At 42.8% G+C, this 21,789-nt stretch overlaps 1 long non-coding RNA gene across 3 annotated transcripts in view; it reads right to left on the reverse strand.

Annotated features, from left to right (window-relative positions):
• LOC149123610 (uncharacterized) overlaps positions 1-21,789 on the reverse strand; it is a 23,060-nt gene continuing 1,271 nt past the window's right edge. Inside the window, exons 2-3 of one of the 3 annotated variants that reach the window (XR_016216280.1) lie at positions 21,521-21,581; positions 1-237 (exon numbers count right to left, since the gene is read on the reverse strand). This is a non-coding gene — a long non-coding RNA (uncharacterized LOC149123610). Of the gene's footprint in view, positions 238-21,516; positions 21,582-21,789 lie in introns of all 3 variants that reach the window. The other 2 variants (XR_016216281.1, XR_016216279.1) reach the window with 2 other exon arrangements.

Consider the following 21,789-nt stretch of genomic DNA (forward strand, 5'->3'; position numbering starts at 1 on the left):
TTTTTTTTAAATTTTATTCATTTATTTATTTATTTGAAAGGTAAAGTTACAGAAAGAGGGAGAGACAGAGAACAAGGTTTTCCATCTGCTTGTTAACTCCCCAAATGACCACAATGGCCGGAGATAGGTTCCAATCCAAAGCTAGGAGCCAGGAGCTTCTTCTGAATCTTCCACGTAGTGCACTTGGTCCAAGCACTCGAGCCATCCTCCACTGCTTTCCCAGGCCACAGCAGAGAGCTGGATAAGAAGAGGAACAGCCAGGACATGAACTGCCACCCATATGGGATACTGGCAGTACAGGTAGAGGCCCAGCCTACACACAGCTGTAGAGGCCCAGCCACAGCACTCCCCCACCGCAATCCCCCCAAAAAAAGTTTTTAGAGGCTGGCGTCATGGGTCACTAGGCTAATCCTCTGCCTACGGCGCCAGCACACCGGGTTCTAGTTCCGGTCGGGGTGCCGGATTCTGTCCCAGTTGCTCCTCTTCCAGGCCAGCTCTCTGCTGTAGCCCAGGAGTGCAGTGGAGGATGGCCCAGGTCCTTCCTGTACCTGCATGGGAGACCAGGAGGAAGCACCTGGCTCCTGGCTTCAGATTGGCGCGGTGCGCTGGCCGCAGAGCACTGGCTACAGCAGCCATTGGGGAGTGAACCAACGGAAAAGGAAGACCTTTCTCTCTGTTTCTCTCTCTCTCTCACTGTCCACTCTGCCTGTCAAAAAAAAAAAATATATATATATATATTTAGAGCTAAAAAAAAAAAAAAGATGTTGAGAGGGCAGGCTTTGCCCCTGCGCTAAGGCACAGCTTGTGAAATACATATTCCACATTGGGGTTCCTGGGCTTGAGTTCTGGCTCTGCTTTCAATCCAACTTCCTGCTATCATGTTTTGCATCTGTCTCTGTCTGTCTTTCAAATACAAAAATAAGGGGCCAGCGCTGTGGCACTGGTTCGTGTCCCAGCTGCCCCGCTTCTTTTGTGTGTGTGTGTGTGTGTGTGTGTGTGTGTTTTTTGACAGGCAGAGTGGACAGTGAGAGAGACAGAGAAAGGTCTTCCTTTGCTGTTGGTTCACCCTCCAATGGCCACCGTGGCCGGTGCCCTGCAGCCGGCGCACCGCGCTGATTCGATGGCAGGAGCCAGGTACTTATCCTGGTCTCCCATGGGGTGCAGGGCCCAAGTACTTGGGCCATCCTTCACTGCACTCCCGGGCCACAGCAGAGAGCTGGCCTGGAAGAGGGGCAACCGGGACAGAATCTGGTGCCCCGACCGGGACTAGAACCCGGTGTGCCGGCGCCGCAAGGCGGATTAGCCTAGTGAGCCGCAGCGCCAGCCTGTATACATACATTTTATTCATCTACTCATCTGATGAGGGAGGGACAACTTAGTTGATTTCACATTTGGCTACTGTGAACAGTGCTGCTATAAACATGGTGGATTAGGTATCTTTTTGATACAATGAGTTTCTATCTTTTGGGTATATACCCAGTAGTGGGGTTGCTGAATCATATGGCAATTCTACTTCCAGTTTTTTTAACTTTTATTTAATGAATATAAATTTCCAAATTACGACTTATGGATTACAATGGCTTCCCCCCCCATACTGTCCCTCCCACCCACAACCCTCCCCTTTCCCACTCCCTCTCCCCTTCCATTCACATCAAGATTCATTTTCGATTATCTTAATATACAGAAGATCAGCTTAGTATACATTAAGTAAGGATTTCAACAGTTTGCTCCCACACAGAAACATAAAGTGAAAAATAATAGATGATTTTTTTTAAATGATGATGAAATCAGATCAGACCTATTGTCATGTTTAATCCCAGTGAGAGTCAAGTTGGGAATTGATAATTTCTTTTTTTTTTTTACAGAAGATCAGTTTAGTATGCATTAAGTAAAGATTTCAACAGTTTGCACCCCCATAGAAACACAAAGTGAAATATATTGTTTGAGTACTCGTTATAGCATTAAATCTCAATGCACAGCACATTAAGGACAGAGATCCTACATGAGGAGTAAGTGCACAGTGACTCCTGTTGTTGACTTTACCAATTGACACTCCTGTCTATGGCATCAGTAATCTCCCTATGCTCCAGTCATGAGTTTCCAAGGCTATTTTTTTAAGATATTTCCACAGTGCTTTCCACACTGACTGCACTAATTTATATTTCCAAACACACTATGTAAGAGTTCCCCTTTCTCCACATCCTCACCAGCATGTTACTCTTTTTGATAATAGCTGTTCTGGCAGAAGTGAGTTGATATCTCCTTGTGGCTTTGATTTGCATTTCTCAGATGACTAGTGATATTGAGCATTTTTTAAACAAAGATTTATTTATTTGAAAGGTAGAGCTATAGAAAGGGAAAGGCAAAGGCACAGAGAGGGAAGTCTTCATCCACTGGTTCCATCCCCAAATGGCCACAATGGCCAGGGCTGGGCCAGATCAAAGCCAGAAGCCAGCAGATTCATTTGGGTCTTCCATGTGGGTTCAGGAGCCCATGCACTTGGCCATCTTCCACTGCTTTCCCAGGTGCATTAACAGGGAGATGGATTGGAAGTGGAGCAACTGGGACTTGAATCGGCACCCATATTGGATGCTGGTGCTGCAGGTGGCAGCTTAACCCACCATGCCACAGTGCCAACTCTAAGCTTTTTTCCTTGTATTTGTTGGCCATTTGCATTTTTTTCTTTTGAGAACTGTCTATTCAGATCCTTTGCCCATTTCAAGTGGATTGGTCATTTTATTGTCACTGAGTTTTCTATTTCTGATATATTCTAGATATTAATCCTTTGTCAGCTAAATAGAAAATATTTTCTTCCATCCAATCTAGTGAAGTCTCCTCACTTTGCTTCCTCTGCTGGGCAGAAGCTTCTGAGTTTGATATAATCCCATTTGTCTAGTTTTGCTTTCGTTGGCTATGTTCTCAGGGTTTTATCCAAGATGTGGTCACCTATACCACTGTCTTGAATTGTTTCCCCTATGGTTTCTTCTAGCAATTTTAGTTTCCAGTTTGACATTTAGGTGTTTGACCCATTTTGAGTTCATTTTTGTATATGGTAAGAGGTAGGGATATAATGTCATTCTTCTATATTTATTTTTTTAAAGTTTATTTATTTGAAAGTCAGTTACACAGAGAGAGAGGAGAGGCAGAGAGAAAGAGAGGTCTTCCATCAGATGGTTCACTCCCCATTTTGCTGGAGTTGCACCAATCTGAATCCAGGAACCAGGAGCTTCTTCCTGATCTCCCACGCAGGTGCAGGGGCCCAAGGACTTCAGCCATCTTCTACTGCTTTCCCAGGCCATAGCAGAGAGCTGGATCTGAAGTGGAGCAGCCAGGACTCAAACCGGCACCCATATGGGATGCTGGTGCTTCAGGCCAGGGCGTTAACCCACTGCACCACAGCCCGGCCTCCATGCTTCTACATTTATACATATATCCAGTTTTGCTAGCACCATTTATTGAAAAGACTATCCTCTTGCCAATGTGTGTTCCTAGCACCTTTGTCAAAAATCAGTATGTGGATTAATTTCTTGGCTCTCCATTCTGTTCCATTGATCTATGTGATGATCTTGATGTTAGTACATGCTGTTTTAAATACTATGGCTTTGTAGTGTGCTTTGAAATAAAGTATTATCATGTCTCCAGCTTGACTTTTCCCCCCAACTCAGGAACCAGGAACTTCCTCTGGGTCTCCCACATGGGTGCAGGGGCTCAAGCATTTGGGCCATCTTCTACTACTTTCCCCAGGCCATTACCAGAGAACTGGATAGGTAGCAGAGCAAACAACTGCCCATATAGGATGCCGGTGCTGAAGGCAGTGGCTTTACCCACTATGCTGCAGAGCCAGCCCCTCTCCTTTCCAATTTTGATGCCTTTTATTTCTCTTTTTTATTTGCTATTGTTAACACTTCTAATACTATACTGAGTGAAACTGGAAATCCTTGTCTGGTTACAGGTCTAAGGAGAAATGCATTCAGTTTTTCCCTGTTCAGTATTATATTGGCTGTTGGTTCATCATATATATATATAGCCTTTATAATGTTGAATTACATTCCTTCTATACCAAATTTATTCTGAATATTTTTAACATGAAGCGATATTGAATCTTATCAATTGTTTTCTCCACATATATGGAGGTGATCATATGGTTTTTATTCTTCACTCTGTTGATGTGCTTTATGAAGTTGATTGATCCTTGAATGTTAAACCACCTTTGCAACTCTAGGATGAATCACATTTGATAGTGATGTATGATCTTTTTGATGTAGTACTGGATTTGGTTTGCTAACAGACAATAGGAGAAAAACATCATTACATATATAGGAAAACCAGTTAGAATAACAGCAGACTTCTCAGCAGAAAACCCTACATGCCAAAAGAGTTGTTTGACATATTCTAAGTCTTGCAGGTAGGGTCTTCTCTAGGTCTTGGAATGTATGTTCTGATGACTCTTGGGAAATATAGTACTAATAGTCACAGTCTCAGGCCGCAGAATACAGTGGATTTCTTAGCCAGATGTCATAGGGTGGGTGTCAGCTATTTCAGGAAAAAGATTGGCAATCACCATCTGAAGCAGATGAATGCAGGTAGGGCCTTCTAGATCTCAGAGGTATGACTGATTCCAGGGGTTTTAAACCACCAACAGTCCCAGAACTGCAGGGTACAGAAGGGAGTGCCTCTAGTTTCCATAGGACATGCAAGGGTGATGCTGGGGCTTGTTCTTTGGGACCCCAGCACCCCGTGGTTAGAGTTGAAGAAGGGGTTACCTCAGGTCTGTAATTGGTATGGGCTACTGCTGGGAACTAGCCCTAAAGAGCCACAAGGAGTCCCTAGTGAGTGTAGCTCCAGGGCTTGTGCCCAGAGCTCCCCTGGATGCAGGATTCACTGGGGCATGCTCTCTTCCTTGGAAAGTGCCCTTGCTGTCTTCCAGAGCTTCTTGTAGCAGAGGAGCTACTTGTTTCCTCCTAAGACAGGGTGGAGGTTAGCAGCTTCTCAGCAGCAACATGAGTCTGCCATTTTGGGAGCAGAGGGATGCAGTGTGGGTTCTCTCTTTGAAGCAAACTCTTCACTCTGCCCTCGGTCAGTTCCCTAGATTTGATTTAAAGTCAGTGAGGACTGTGGAATTCTCCCATAGTTAGGGCTGTTCCTTTGTGGCAGCGGCAGAGGTCATGGTGCTTTCTTCTTACTTGTTCTTGGCGAGATGGTGTCCCTGGCAGTGATGGCAGCAGACCACATGCTTTACTCCTCTATCTCTGTGGACCTTCAGAATCTCTGTGCCACTTGCAATTTTTGCCACTTCTTTACTTGAATGTTCCCTCAGCCAGTCTCCTCAGTTTTTTTTTTTTTTAAACAGGCAGAGTTAGACAGTGAGAGAGAGACAGAGAGAAAGATCTTCCTTCCATTGGTTCACCCCCCAAATGGCCGCTATGGCTGGAACTACGCTGATCCGAAGCCAGGAGCCAGGTGCCTCCTCCTGGTCTCCCATGCGGGTGCAGGGGCCCAAGCACTTGGGCCATCTTCCGCCGCCCTCCCGGGCCACAGCAGAGAGCTGGACAGGAAGAGGAGCAACTGGGACTAGAACCCAGCGCCCATATGGGATGCCGGCACCACAGGTGGAGGATTAACCTAGTGAGCCACGGTGCCGGCCCTGCTCAGTTCTAATGCAGAACAGTTTTCCTGGCAGAATGGTGTTACCTGGCTTGGGGAGCCAGGATAGGAGTGGGCAGGTAGAGGTAGCAGGCAGTGTAAGTGGCAGTCTGCTGTCTTTCTCTCTGCTGGTTTTCAGTGTCTCTGTGCCATATGCAGTTCTGCTCACTTCTTTATGAAGTGTTCCTTCAGCCGGCCTCCTCAGTTCTAATATTTTACATATAGAAACCTTTTCCTGTGAAGATGGTGTCACTCAGCTAGGGTGTTAGGATAGGAGCAGTGGCAGCCTCCTGTTTCTCCTTTTGAAAGCATCGTTAACAAAGTATAATATATAGTATGTCAATTTTAAGTGTACAATGTAGTGATTTCTAGTAAGTTTACATAGCTGTGCAACTATTACAATCCAATATAGGGTCATTTTCATTACCCCCAAATTATCCTCATGTCCATTTGAAATCAATCCTTCCCTATTCTTACTCCCAGTTCCAGGCAATCACTGACCTGCTTTCTGTCTCTATAGATTTGCCCTTCGTGGACATTTCACATAAATGATATGATACACTATGTAGTATTTTGCATCTGGCTTCTTTCACATGTGGGAAATTGAACTTATCTAACATTATTGAAGAATGCTGAAGCCTGCAACTAATTATGTGGTATTGAATGCAATCCAGAGGCAACTATAGAAAGTATTAGTAAAGAATCATGAAGAACAGAGTATACCTGACAAATCACAAAAATCAAGACATCACAGTTAGCCTGCTGAAGAATTATGAAAAGATGTCAGAGAAAGCTCAGTATAAATACTGACACAAATTGAAAAACTGCTTGTTTATTAAACTAGGATAATATATAATGACTGTATCTTTAATTCCAGATAAATAAAGCTAAAATCCTCTAGCTTTGTAGCCACTTGTAGGAAACCTACATGCATTCTGCTTTTTGTTCAATAATGAAATTATTGTAATTTTGCCCAATTATTTTTGTTCAATATTAGCAAATATTTTGTTCAATATATTTTTGTTCAATAATGAAATTATTATTTTATTCCATATTTATGAACTGGCACATTCCATTGGGTCTCAATTTCTCTTCCCCCTACATATTTAGTATTCTGTTTCTGAGGTTCATGTATGTTATAACATGTTTCAGTAGTTTGTTTTTGTTGCTGAACAGTACTTCATTGTATAGTATACATTTGATTCTCATTAGTCCTACAAGTCATATTTATAAACCTGTGAACACTGAGTTATTAAATACTGAACCATTGCTTCTGGGAGAACTACAAGGTTATGTTACTACAAAATTCTACATTTTCATCAACCCATCAATATATAAAATACATAACTGTGTTTTATTTGTGTTTCTGTTTAAAAGCATCTTGCTTATTTTACTGATTCATTAATATTGAGCTCAACCAATGGCAGTGTACTGTGCACCTCAATGAAACTTCTTCAAAACATTCATTTTCTCTGTAAGGCACATCATAATCTATTTGTCCTTAGAGTACTACACAACATTTCACTGTGATGCTTAGATGCCATTTTAAATAATAAAATCTCCAACAAAAATGCAAAAAATATGGCACTAAGTAGACTGTAAAAATGACAGTTGTTTACAGTATAAGAGCTGAAACAAGATAGAACATTGCTGCAACCTCAGGTGGGAACACGTGTTGGGTGACTAAAATTTTTTGTCACTTTATACATGTGCATGTCTACAAATGACCGGGAAGAAGCATTATTGGTTTGGAGTCACAAATAAATGTTAGCAAGTAGGCAAACCTGGAACCTGCACATGAGAATTGCCTATCCTGTATTGTATCCATTCATCAGTTGGTAGACATTCTGGTTGTTTCTACTTTTGGGCTATTAAGAATAATACAGCTATGACTATCTGCTTAATAGTGTTTGTGTAGATACAATTTCTCTTGGGTGGATATTTAGTATTGGAGTTGCTGTGTCACCTGTATGTTCGTATCTTTTAAAAACAGCCACACTGTATCCCAAAGTTTTTTTTTTTTTTAATGTTTATTTTCATCTATTTGAAAGAGCAAGCAAGAAAGAATAAGAGAGATGTTCCATTCATTGGTTCACTCTGCAAACAGCCCTAACAGCCATAGCTGGGCCAGGCTAAAGCTGAAAATCCCACATGGGTGGCAGGGGCTGCCTCTCATGATGCATTAGCAGAAAGCTGGATAGGAAGCAGATTAGCCAGGACTCCAAATAGCACTTTCATACGGGATGTTGGTGTCCCAAGCAATTGCTTAGCCCACTCTACCACAATACCCACCCACAAAGTGGTTGTTTATACTCTTACCAGCAATAGCTCAGGGTTTCAGTTTCTCCACATTTTTGCCAATACTGTTGCCTTTTTAATTATAGGCACTCTAGTGGGTGTAAAATTGTGGTTTTATTTTTCCCTAAGGACTAATGATTGTATTTTCCCATATGCTTATTAGTCATTGATACATACTTTAAAAATGCTTTATTAAAATATTTTGCTCACTCTTAAGCTGGATTGTCTACTACTGGGTGGATTCTTAATGCATCTTAGATACAATTCCTTTATCAGAAATATGATTTACAAATATTTTATCTGTAGTTTTGTCTTCATTTTTTAACAGTGTCTTATGAAATACAAGTTTTAAATTTTGATTAAGTCCAGTTTATACATATATATATATATTTTTTTTTCTCTTCTGGATTGATTTTTTTTTTTTTGACAGACAGAGTTAGACAGTGAGAGAGAGAGAGACAGAGAGAAAGGTCTTCCTTCCGTTGATTCACCCCCCCAAATGGCCACTACGGCCGGTGCTGTGCCGATCTGAAGCCAGGAGCCAGGTGCTTCCTCCTGGTCTCCCATGCAGGTGCAGGGCCCAAGCACTTGGACCATCCTCCACTGCACTCACGGGCCACAGCAGAGAGCTGGACTGGAAGAGGAGCAACCGGGACTAGAACCTGGAGTACCAGCACCGCAAGTGGAGGATTAGCCTAGTGAGTCGTGGTGCCGGCCCTGGATTGAATTTTGGTGTTGTAGCTAAGAATTTATTGTCTAACACAAGATCATCTCAAGAATCTAGAAAATCTGCAGCAAACCAGACCCAAATCTAGTATGAGAAGAGAAATAATTAAAATCAGAGAAGAAATCAACAGGATTGAATCCAAAAAACACATTACAAAAAATCAGCCAAACGAGGAGCTGTTTTTTGAAAAAATAAACAAAATTGACACCCCATTGGCCCAACTAACCAAAAAAAGGAGAGAAAAGACCCAAATCAATAAAATCAGAGATGAAAAAAGAAATGTAACAACAGACATTACAGAAATAAAAAGAATCATCAGAAGTTACTACAAGGACTTGTATGCCAGCAAACAGGGAAACCTATCAGAAATGGATACATTCCTGGAGACATGCAACCTACCTAAATTGAACCAGGAAGACATCGAAAACCTAAACAGACCCATAACTGAGACAGAAATTGAAACAGTAATAAAGGCCCTCCCAACAAAGAAAAGCCCAGGACCAGATGGATTCACTGCTGAATTCTACCAGACATTTAAAGAAGAACTGACTCCAATTCTTCTCAAACTATTCAGAACAATTGAAAAAGAGGGAATCTTCCCAAATTCTTTTTATGAAGCCAGCATCACCTTAATTCCTAAGCCGGAAAAAGATGCAGCATTGAAAGAGAATTACAGACCAATATCCCTGATGAACATAGATGCAAAAATCCTCAATAAAATTCTGGCCAATAGAATGCAACAACACATCAGAAAGATCATCCACCCAGACCAAGTGGGATTTATCCCTAGTATGCAGGGATGGTTCAATGTTCGCAAAACAATCAACGTGATACACCACATTAACAGACTGCAGAAGAAAAACCATATGATTATCTCAATAGACACAGAGAAAGCATTTGATAAAATACAACACCCTTTCATGATGAAAACTCTAAGCAAACTGGGTATGGAAGGAACATTCCTCAATACAATCAAAGCAGTTTATGAAAAACCCACAGCCAACATCCTATTGAATGGGGAAAAGTTGGAAGCATTTCCACTGAGATCTGGTACCAGACAAGGATGCCTTCTCTCACCACTGCTATTCAATATAGTTCTCGAAGTTTTAGCCAGAGTTATTAGGCAAGAAAAAGAAATTAAAGGGATAGTCTTTATGTTTTAAAATGGTTTTACTTACTATTTTGTTCTATCTAATGCTTACTGGTTCACCTCTCCCATCATCTATCTGTCCCTCCTATTATCTGGCTATTTCTTCCCTGGGTTCTTTTACTTCTGCTGTATATTTTCCCTTCTCAGATTCAATGGAAGCATTATATTTCTAAAAGTTAGTGTTGGGATCCTGGGTTGTCATTCTCTTGCTGAGTCAACCTTTTCCTGTTGAGTTTCTTTATCCTTCAGGAAATTTTATGAACTTTTTCATGTTTTTTTTTTTTATAATATCTTTTCATTGTTTTCTTATAGTACCTTAGCTATGAATTCTTAAAGAACACAGAAGAGGGTAATCTTTAAGTTTTTCAGTATAAAGAAGGCTGTTCACAAAAGACATCCCTAATAAAGCCACATCTGAGCAGACCTGAAACAAGTGAGGTAGCAAGTCAGAAATTCCAGGCCTTCTAGGAGAGGGAACAGCAAGAAAGAGTAAGTAGAATGCTTGCCAAGTTTGAAGAATAGTACTGGACCAACCTGGCTAGAGCAGAGTGATTAAGATGAGGGGACAGAAGATACACCCAAGGTACACAGAAAGGGGAAGGAATACAATTCCCATAGGGCCTTCATAGAACTGAGAGGATTTCGGCTTTTACTCATCTTATGGGATGCCGCTGCAAGATTTTGAGCAGAGGAGTTGACATAATCTGACATAAACTTTCAAACAATCACTCTGAATGCTTTGTTGAGAACTGACTGTAAGTGGCAAGAGCTAAAATAAGACTGGTTAGGAGGCTATTGCAATAATCCAGGTGAGAAATAATGGATGCCTGGCTAACAGCTGTAGCAAGTGAGAGAAGAACGGATTTATAAAATGTATGTAGATGGGCCGGCGCCGCGGCTTACTAGGCTAATCCTCCGCCTAGCGGCGCCGGTACACCGGGTTCTAGTCCCGGTCGGGGCGCCAGATTCTGTCCCGGTTGCCCCTCTTCCAGGCCAGCCCTCTGCTGTGGCCAGGGAGTGCAGTGGAGGATGGCCCAGGTGTTTGGGCCCTGCACCCCATGGGAGACCAGGAAAAGCACCTGGCTGCTGGCTCCTGCCATCGGATCAGCGCGGTGCGCCGGCCACAGCGCGCCGGCCGCGGCGGCCATTGGAGGGTGAACCAACGGCAAAGGAAGACCTTTCTCTCTGTCTCTCTCTCTCTCTCACTGTCCACTCTGCCTGTCCAAAAAAAAAAAAAAATGTATGTAGATGAAGAAATTTGAGGTCTTCAAACATTCAATGTCAGATGTGAGGAAAAAGAGGGAGCTCAAGAATAACTCCAAAGTTTCTTAACTGAGCAATGATAAGGATATAGTTGTCATCAACTGAGTTGGGAAAGACTGCTAGAGGAGTACATTTGAGGGTCAAGATCAGGAATTCAGTTTTCAACTTCAGGTTTGAAATGCCTGTTATGTTAGTTAGTGCAAAAGTACAAAAGACAACTGATTGTACCTACAAGTCTGGAATTCATGGCAGGAATTTGGATTACAGATATACGTTTAGGAGTAATAAGTACATATATAATATTTAAAGCAAAAATTCTATAACTGAATGAGTAATAGAAGCTACTTAATCTAAGGTGTCGCTCCCCCATTCGTGGAGGAACAACACTAGACCCTGCGCTGTTCTTTTTACCTGGCTCTTCCCGGGTTAGCTGCCGTTCCCTCACTTGCGGAGGAACGACGCCGTCCCTGGTTAGCTGCTGGTCCCTCCACCTCCGTGGAGGGGGAGACACCCCCTCGTCGCTTTCCCCGCTTCCACGGAGGAGCGGCACACCGCCGGCCGGCTCTCTCGGGGGCTGCTCAGATGTTCCTCAGGTGTTCCTGGTGCATGTTGTCTCTCTCCTCCTTTATAGTCCTCTTCCACCAATCCATGCTCTGCTGCCCACACGCTGAGCACGCTGCTCTCCTCCAATCAGGAGCAGGATCAGCTCCTGCAGCTTATCAGTCAAACTGATGAGGCAGCTGCGTAGAGGTTGTTTGGTCTCTCTCAGCGCCATATTGTGGGAGAGCAGATGCATAGAATAAGTCTTAATTCCAGTAACTTAGTCTAGTCTCAGTTGCTCCCCACACTAAGGAATCACTTTTTTTTTTTTTTTTTTGGACAGGCAGAGTTAAGACAGTGAGAGAGAGAGAGACAGAGAGAAAGGTCTTCCTTCCATTGGTTCACCCCCCAAATGGCCGCTACAGCCGGCGCTGCGCCAATCTGAAGCCAGGAGCCAGGTGCTTCCTCCTAGTCTCCCATGCAGGTGCAGGGCCCAAGCACTTGGACCATCCCCCACTGCTTTCCCAGGCCACAACAGAGAGCTGGAATGGAAGAGGAGCAACCAGTACAGAATCCAGTGCCCCAACTAGGACAAGAACCCAGGGTGCCGGCGCCACAGGCGGAGGATTAGCCTAGTGAGCCGTAGCACTGGCCAGGAATCACTTTTAATTAAGATATCTAATGTTTGAGCCCTGTACTTTCAATGGTCTATCACTGTACAGACAGCTACTATGTACTGAGTACTTACTTTGTGAATGAGCAGAGTAATATATTGTTACTCAATCATCACCACAATCTTATAAGACATGGACTACTAGTCCACATTTCAGAGAGATGGAAAAGAAACCCAAACAAATTAAGGAACTTGACTAAAGTAGCAGTCATGATTAAAACCCAAGTCTTGGGGTCAGCACTGTGTAGCGGGTAAAGCCACCATCTACATACAGTGCTGGCATGCCATATGGGCCCTGCTTTGGGTCCCAGCTGTTCCACTTCCAATCCAGCTTTCTGCTGTGGCCTGCGAAGGCAGTAGATGGCCCAAGTCCTTGGGTCCCTGTACCTGCATGGGAGACCTGGAAGAAGCTCCTGGTTCCTGGCTTCAGACTGGCCCAGCTCTGGACATTGTGGCCATTTGGGGAGTGAACCAGCAGATGGAGGACCTCTCTCTCTTTCAGCCCCTGCCTCTCTGTAACTCTGCCTTTCAAATAAAATAAATCTTTTTTAAAAAATGCAAGTCTTGTTACAGCACCTGGACTTTGAATTGCCATATTATGTTGCCTAGTCACTTAACCTTGAAACTCGGTTTTAATCTGCTCAAGGCTCCAGAAATCTTGAGAGAAGACAGCACATGGTTAAAGCAACCTACCAGAAACCAATGAGCCAAGGAAATTGGAAGTAACAGCTTTCATTAGCACACAGGCACTGATAGATACATTCTTGTTCAAACTTTGTCATTCCTATAATCTGTTCTAAGAAGCAACGGGCAGTGGGACTAATGTATTTTTGGACTGTTAACTAGCACAGAGGCTCTGAAAAGCTAATTATTCTCCCAGCAAATAAATGATTAGACCCATGTAAAGGTGTGTCCTGAAAGCAAGGAAGGAAAGTGGGTCAAGCAGTCACTGATAGAAATTTTAGTTTCAACAGTTTTAGGTGTAGGGAGAGATTAATGTTGGCTGCTTTTCATTCTGATAAAGGATTGGTTCCTACTTCCCTTATATTTAATGAGAATATAAAGGATGTATTTTAAAAGATTCCCTTATAGAACTCATTTGCCATTGCAAATTGTTTGAGATCAGTGTTTCAAGTTAGGAGAAATCCTACTAACCTGGGTGCTGGTTCTAGTTCCGGCTGCTCCTCTTCCGATCTAGCTCTGTGCTATGGCCTGGGAAAGCAGTACAAGATGGCCCAAGTCCTTGGGCCCCTGCGCCCATGTGAGAGACCCAGAAGAAGCTCCTGGCTCCTGATCTGCGCAGTTCTGGCCACTGCGGTCATCTGGGGAGTGGGCCAGCAGATGGAAGACCTCTCTTTCTCTCTACCTCTCTCTGCAACTGTCTTTCAAATAAATAAATATTTTTTAAAAAAACTGTTATTTTTTAATTTTAAGCTTATTTATTTGAGAGGTAGAGTTACAGATAGAGAGGGAGAGACAGAGAGAGAGGTATTCCATCCACTGGTTCACTCTTCAAATGGCCACAACAGCCAGAGCCAGGCCTTCTGAAGCCAGGAGCTGGGAGTTTCTTCAGGGTCTCCCAAGCAGGTGCCAAGGCTCAAGTACTTGGGCCATCTTCCACTGCTTTCCCAGGCCATTAGAAGAGCTGGATCAGAAGAGGAGCAGCCGGGAAATGAAGTGGCACCCACATGGGATGCTAGCACCACAGGTGGAGGCTTAGCCTACTATGCCAAAGCACTGGCCCAGTAATAGAAGACCCAATTTAAGATACTAACTATCCTCAGATTTTCTTCACTTGCAAAAGAGGAACCATCTCCTCACAGTTCATACAGTATTATATACAGGGTGGGCAACTGTTCCCAAACACAAACCAAACTGAGAGAGTCTATTACTTGTAGTTCCCACAAATCCCAAACAATTCCAATTGTGTTGTGGGGTCATGTAGAAAACAACTCAGTTAAATCTTTCTTCTCATGGTAAACATCCATGTTCTTCCACTTCAACTTGGCTGTTTCAGATGACAATGAAAATCCTATGGTTCAGCTCTGGGGTGTTCATAAAGCTCTACCTTGTCCAGCTTCACTAACCTCCGTTTAACTATTCCAGTGATAATATGCCTATGCTGAATGACCCACCACTTTGGGTGTTTTGCTCCAAGATGCAACAGATTTTACTATTATTTCCCCTCCTTGGTCCTAACATCTATACTGGATGTGAATGGAAGATAGTAATTTTTCCTCTCTGACAATTTATAAGCATCTAGCTCAAGTCCTGATGAAAATATGCACTCAATACTTGTAAAAATATCATTTCTTCCTCTTCCTGTCAGGAAGCTTATTTCAGTCCACATATGCATATCTATCTTTCCTTTCACTCAGTCCTCATTTTTTGACTTCTCATTTTGGTATTTATTTGTATTGATCTTTAATGATTTGTAAATGCTTAATGTGAACATCTTGTCTTTCCCAAGTGTAAACTCTTTAAGGTTAAGACTTATATACTTTATCTACTGGTACTGGACACATGAGTGGTGTAAAAGAAGTATCTCACATTGTCATTAGATTCTCCTGGTTACAAGAAACAAAGGCTATAATTCCAAGTAATGCAGGAGACTACTGAAAAAGAATCCAGACAAAGCCAAACAGCCCAGAGGAAAAGCAGAACCTGTAGCAGAATCAGACTACTGCATATTTAATTTCTCACAACTCCAATGGGTGAAATTAGAGGTGGAAACCAGACTCAAACTGGAGCACTCAAGTTACTCTACCAGTTACTCAGAGGTAAGAGAATCTGAGAGCATGAATTAGCCAGCAGCAATAGCCAGGTAAGCAACTAGGCAAAAACCTAAGAGCAAAATCACATGTGAAGTGCTACCCATTAGGAGTCTAACTGGCTGCTCACCTTTAGACAAGTCTTCACATACATGGTGTGAGGGGGCCCTACTTCATCTCAACATCCTCCCACCCATATCAATACTGAGGTGTAATTTACAAACAAGTAAATACATACACCAAAACTATTCTCTTTGGTGTACAGTTCCATGAATTTTGACAGATGCATATATTGTGTAACCTGTCGCTCCCTGTCTTCGCGGAGGAACGACACAGGACCCTGCGCTGTTCTTTTGTCTGCTCGGCCCTCCCCGGGTTTGCTGCTGGTTCTTCCCGGGTTGGCTACCAACCCTTCCACCTCTGTGGAAGGGCGGTTCCCCCGCCACTTTCCCCACTTCTGCGGGGGAGCGGCACACTGCCGGCTGGCTCTCTCGGGGGCTGCACAGGTGTTCCTTCAGATAGATGTTCCTGGTGCATGTTGTCTATCTCCTCCTTTATAGTCCTCTTCCACCAATCCCAACTCTGCTACCCACACGCCGAGTACGCTGCTCTCCTCCAATCACGAGCAGGATCAGCTCCTGCAGGTCATCACTCAAGTTGGCAAGAGGCAACTGCGTAGAAGTTGTTACTCCCTTCTCAGCGCCATATTGTGGGAGAGCAGATGCATAGAATAAGTCTTAATTCCAGTAACAGTCTAGTCCGAGTTGCTCCCCACAGTAACCTATATCATAATTAAAACAGAATAGTTCTATCACCTACCCTCAAATCCCTTAAGCTTCTTTATAGTCAATTCTTTCCACTTACCAGGCAATCAGGGCATTTTCTCTCTCTCTCTTTTTTTTTTGTTTGTTTTTTTGACAGGTAGAGTGGACAGTGTGAGAGAGAAACAGAGAGAAAGGTCTTCCTTTGCCGTTGGTTCACCCTCCAATGGCCGCCGTGGCTGCAGCGCTGCGGCCAGCGCACCGCGCTGATCCGATGGCAGGAGCCAGGTGCTTCTCCTGGTCTCCCATGGGGTGCAGGGCCCAAGCACTTGGGCCATCCTCCAGTGCACTCCTGGGCCACAGCAGAGAGCTGGCCTGGAAGAGGGGCAACCGGGACAGAATCCGGAGCCCCGACCGGGACTAGAATCCGGTGTGCCAGCGCAGCAAGGTGGAGGATTAGCCTATTGAGCCGTGGCGCAGGCCAAGGGCATTTTCTTTCCCTGTGGTTTTGCCTTTTCCCAAATGTCATATAAATGAAATCTTACGTATGTAGGCTTTCCAATTTTGCATCTTTCATTTGCAATAATGCATTTGAGACTTACTTGTGTGTAAGAGTTGACTGTTCCTTTTGTTGCTAAGTAGATTCCATTGTATATACAGATCACCATTTGCTTATCCACTCATCAATTAAAGGGTCCTTGGCAATTATAAAACATGTGTCCAGGTCTTTGTGTGAACAAGTTTTCATTTGCCTCAGGTAAATATTTAGTAGTGGGATTCCTGGATTATGTAGTGAGTGTATATATAATTTTGTAAGAAACTGCCAAACCATTTTCCCAAGTGTTTGTATCATTTGGCATTCCCACCAACAATGTCTGTGGGTTTTAGCTGCTTAGCAGCATTTGGAAATATTTTTGTTTTAACCAAGTAGTGGTCTTCACTGTGGTTTTAATTTCCATTCCCCAATGATTATGATGTTCTGCAATGTTTTATGTGCTGAAATTTTATGTGTCTGAAATTCATGTATCTTCTTTGTTGAAGTGATCATTCAGTTGTGCCCACATTTTAAAAGTGGGTGTTCTTAATGAGTTGTAAGAGTTCTTAATACAATCTAGATGCAACACATCCCAGATTTTATGTTTTGCAAATATTTTCTCCTGGTATCTTGCTTGCCTTTCATTTTCTCGGCAGCATAATCCAAAAAGTAGATGCTTTTGTAAATGTAAAATTTCCTTCTTTTAGTGATTGAGTTTTTGTGGTGTATCTCCTTTATTTATTTGTTTATTTATTTTGAAAAAACTTGCTTACTTGGGGAACAGCGCTGTGGCACAGTGGGTGAAGCTGCCGCCTGCAGTGCCAGCATCCCATGTGAGTGCCAGTTCGAGTCCCGGCTGCTCCACTTCTGATCCAGCTCTCTACTATGGCCTGGGAAAGCAGAAGATGGCCCAAGTCCTTAGGCTCCTGCCCCTGCATAGCAGACCCCAAAGAAACTCCTGGCTGCTGGCTTCGGATTGGCTTAACTCTGGACATTGTGGCCAACTGAGGAGTGAACCAGCGGATAGAAGACCTCTCTTTCTCTCTCTTTCTCTCTCTGCCTCTCCTCTCTATGTAACTCTTTCAAATAAATAAAAATCTTTAAGAAAAAAAAGTTGTTTACTTGAAAGAGAGAGAAAGAGAGAGAGAAAGAGAGAGAGAGAGAGAGAGAGAGAGAGAGATAATGAATCTTCTGTTGTTTCACTCCCTAGGTGCCTGTAATGGCCAGGGCTGGTCCATGCTGAAGCCAGGAGCCAGTAGCCTCATCTGAGTCTTCTATGTGGTTGGCAGGGGCCCAAACACTGTGCCATATTCTACTGCTTCTTCCTGGCCATTAGCAGGGTGCTGGCTTGGAAGTGGAGCAGCTGGAACCACGGCTTTACCCATGATGTCACAACACTGGTACCAGTGTTGAATCTAAGAAATATTTTCCTCTAATCCAAGAGCACAAAGATTTTCCCTTGTTTTCTTCCATAAGTTTTATAATTTTACATTTAGATTTATGATCCACTTTTGAGTTATTCTGCCTATGAATTGATGGACTGAAGTTTTTTGTTGTTGTTTTTACAAAATGATGTCCAACTTTTTGACTGGCAAGTATGTTTTCCACAATACATGGTATATAATAGTATATAACAGTCCAGAAAATATTACAAATGCTCTTCAGCCTAACATCATCAGTAACACAGCTGTGGTTGGGAGGGTTGAGCTTATCATTCATTGCAGTAAAGGAGAATACACACTCTAAAACATGTGCATCTCAGAAAGAGAGTGTTAAAGGGACTTAAGACTTAAGTTTGTTATGTGATTTTGTAGAAGGTTTAAGGAAGTGGAACTTTGCTTTATGCTCTAAACCAGATAGTGAAAGGAAGCAGAGGTAATTCTATAATTGGTTGTTTTAATCTTATCTCAAGAGAAAAGATTAGAATGAGGCTTAAGTTGAAATTGATAAAGAAGCAATAGCTGCTTATGTAAGTTTGTTTTTTCTTTGTGTATTTTCCATTTGGCAGCTTGGAGAACATTAACATTTTTGTCTATTTCCTACCATAATTATATTCTTATGTTCATTTCTATCAATCAAGATCACGGAGTGGCCTTATCTGATACTGATGATGTTCTCTCAAATTGCTTTTGGAATACCAAGGCCTAGCTGTGCCAAGCCAGCTCCTAGCCACACCTAGACATGGTTGCTAACACTAGGCCACCTACTAGATTTCACTGTTTTTCTCAGAACACAGTGGTTAAGAACTTGTGATTGGGGTTTGTGTTATGGAACAGTGAAAAGCTGGCATCCCATATGGACATCACTTCATGTCCAGGCTGCTCCACTTCTGATCCCTGCTAATGGCCTGGGAAAAGCAGCAGAAGATGGCACAAGTGTTTAGGTTCCTGCCACTCATGTGTGAGACCCAGATGAAGATCCTGGTTCTGCTCTGGCCATTGCAGCCATCTGGAGAATGAACTTGCTGGTGGAAGCTCTCTCTCTCTGTAATTTTTCCAACAGATAAATTATAAAAAAGAAAAAGAACTTGTGATTTAGATTCAGACAAAACTGTGTTTGACTCCAGGGTCTGCTATTCACTAATTGTGGGACCTGACATAAGTTATGTAACTTCTCTGTGCCTCAGTTTCCCCATATGGAGATTAACAGTGGTTGCCTCATTTGGACTGCTGATATAGAAATGAGATGATACAGGGTAAGAGTATGTGTCAAGTAAATCTTAGGTATGATTACATCACAGGAAAAATTAAAAAGGATATTAGGGCAGGGAAAGGAAAGTCAATAATAATTTAGGTAATTGTGCCAGAGAAGGCAAAGAGCAGTCATAAAGTGGGCAAAAGGGCAAGTGTTCGGTGTAAAAGGACACCATTTGGGATGCCCACACGTCAACTTTAATGCCTGGGTTCAAATCCCAGTTCTGCTCTGATTCCAGCTTCCTGCTAATGCACACCCTGGGGGCCAAAAGGTGATTACTCAAGTAGTTAGGTTCTATGCCACCCACACGGTGGACCTGGATTAAGTTCTTGGCTCCTGGCTTCCACCTGGCCCAGCCCCAGCTGTTGCAAGTATTTGGGGAGTGAACCAGTGGTTGCAAGATCTCTGCCTCTTTGTCTTTCAAATAAACTTTTTAAAAAGAAAGTGGGGACAGAAAAGTGTAATTATTTACATTGGGTGGTAACCTATATAAAGCTATTAATTGTCAAACTCATTTCAAAATGCCAGAATAATGCACTATATTCATGAAAACATGGTGAAATACAGGAGAATGTGTGGTCCTTACACCAAGTGATTTGTCATTAAATGAGTCCACATAGAAAGACTGCTGAGTAGCTGACAAGTCAACAATAAACTATTATTGTACATGTGATAGAGTACAGATTCATAGTTGAAGAAGAGATTATCCCAAATCCCTTTTCACTTCAATTGTACTATCTACCTATAAATTATTTCTTGCATTCGTATTTCTGGTTTTCTGGCTTGCTTCTCTGGCCTTAAATTTTTAAAACTACTTCACCTTGTTAAGTAATGTTCTTCTAATTTTTCCACTTTTTCAATATGGTAAGAGGCTTTCTGTGTGATAGAGGAAAACTCAACTATTTAAGAGACTAGCCAATTGATAAATGTTATATTATATTAAGAATTTACTCTGTTAAAAGAAAGCTATTGCCTGAAGGCACTAAAGACTCATTAAGATATTACAAAATCTTTCAGAATAGATCCAGCAATGTTTCATGTTAATGATCTAAGAAAGGAATTTCACAGAATGGGAAACAAGAACTGAGAAGCATTCAGCCTATAAAATGAAGGATTGGGCCTGACTTCCTGGAGCTCCTTCTGTTGCACCAAGCTACTCAACTCAAGATAGCATCCCTTTACAGAAATTATTCCATTATGCCAAACATATTTATTCTCAATTTAGGCCTAGAAGTGGGTGGGCACTGAGTGCTGCTATTCATTTTTATAGGTAAGAAAATTGAGGCAACAGATAGATAAGAAATGACCAGGTTCAGACCTATAAGAAATACATGACTATCTATACTTGCAGAGTCAAATGGTTCCAGTGAACTCAAAACTTCCCAAAAGAACTCCCATATATCTCTATTGTGAAACAAATTCTACCACTGTGAATTATGGTTTTAACAATGGTAAAAATACAAAATTTCTCAGTAGTGGCTACAATTATGTCAGTCACTTATACTTTCTCTTGTAGAAAGAAGTGTGTGTGGGGGTGTGTGGCTGTGGCACAGCGGGTAAAGCTTCGGCCTACAGTGCTGGCTTCCCATATGGGTGCTGCTTTGAGTCCCGGCTGCTCCACTTCTGACCCAGCTCTCTGCCATGCCTGGGAAGGCAGAAGATGGCCCAAGTCCTTGGTCCCCTGTGTGGGGAGCAGGGCCCATTGCCCGGGAGATAAATAAATACTGAGGACAAATACTGAAATTACCGAGACTAAACTACTGGAACTGCTAAGACTAACTCTATGCATCTGATCACCATATGGCGCTGAGAGGGAGTAAACAACTTCCACACAGCTGCCTCACCAATTCGACTAACAAGCTGCAGGAGCTGTCCTGCCCCTGATTGGAGGAGAGCAGCGTGCTCAGCAGGTGGGGAGAGAATGCCAGTAGAGTTGGGATTGGTGGAAGAGGACTATAAAGGAGGAGAGAGACAACATGCAGGAGGAACATCTGAGGAACCCCTGAGAGAGCCAGCAGGCAGTGTGCCACTCCTCCATGGAAGCCGCGGGGGTGCCGCCCCTTCGTGGGGGGAGGGCCGGGCAAAGAGAACAGCGCAGGGTCTGGTGTCGTTCCTCCGCAAGTGGGGGAGCGACACCCCTGCACCTGTGTGGGAGATCCAGAAGATCCTGGCTCCTGGCTTTGGATGAGGGCAGCTCTGGCCTTTGTGGCCATCTGGGTAGTGAACCAGCGGATGGAAGACCTCTCTCTCCCTCTCTCTGTGCCTCTACCTTATTGTAACTCTGCCTTTCAAATAAATAAATAAATCTTAAAAAAAAAAAAAAACCCAAGTTGTTGGGTTTCATACTGGGTTTCACGTTCAAACAACATGTTCATGCTGAGTGACATCCCTGATTCACTCAGTGTGGCAGTTATTTAAAAAAAAGTGCAAGGGGAAGAAGAAACAAAGTGTAATTGTGTACCTACTAATTTTGCCTTCTCAACCTTCAAAGGTCACACATTAAGAATGTATTGAAGACATAAGTTTCTGTGAAAACAAACCAAAAAAACTAAAGTAAGTACCCATCCCTTTCCATGGTATGTAAACAGAACTGAATCAACAGACCCCATGAAATCAATCACACACATATTAAAGTGACAAGATTATTTCCTCTTTAAATTCTGGAAAACTAAATTATCTAGCTAGTATTAGCACAGTGGGCTAAATGAGTCCATTCTATTTAAGGACTGGATCA

The sequence above is a fragment of the Oryctolagus cuniculus genome, chromosome 11 (assembly GCF_051225735.1).
Source record: "Oryctolagus cuniculus isolate XC-2025 breed Fujian yellow rabbit chromosome 11, ASM5122573v1, whole genome shotgun sequence".
In the NCBI taxonomy this organism is placed as follows: Eukaryota; Metazoa; Chordata; class Mammalia; order Lagomorpha; family Leporidae; genus Oryctolagus; species Oryctolagus cuniculus.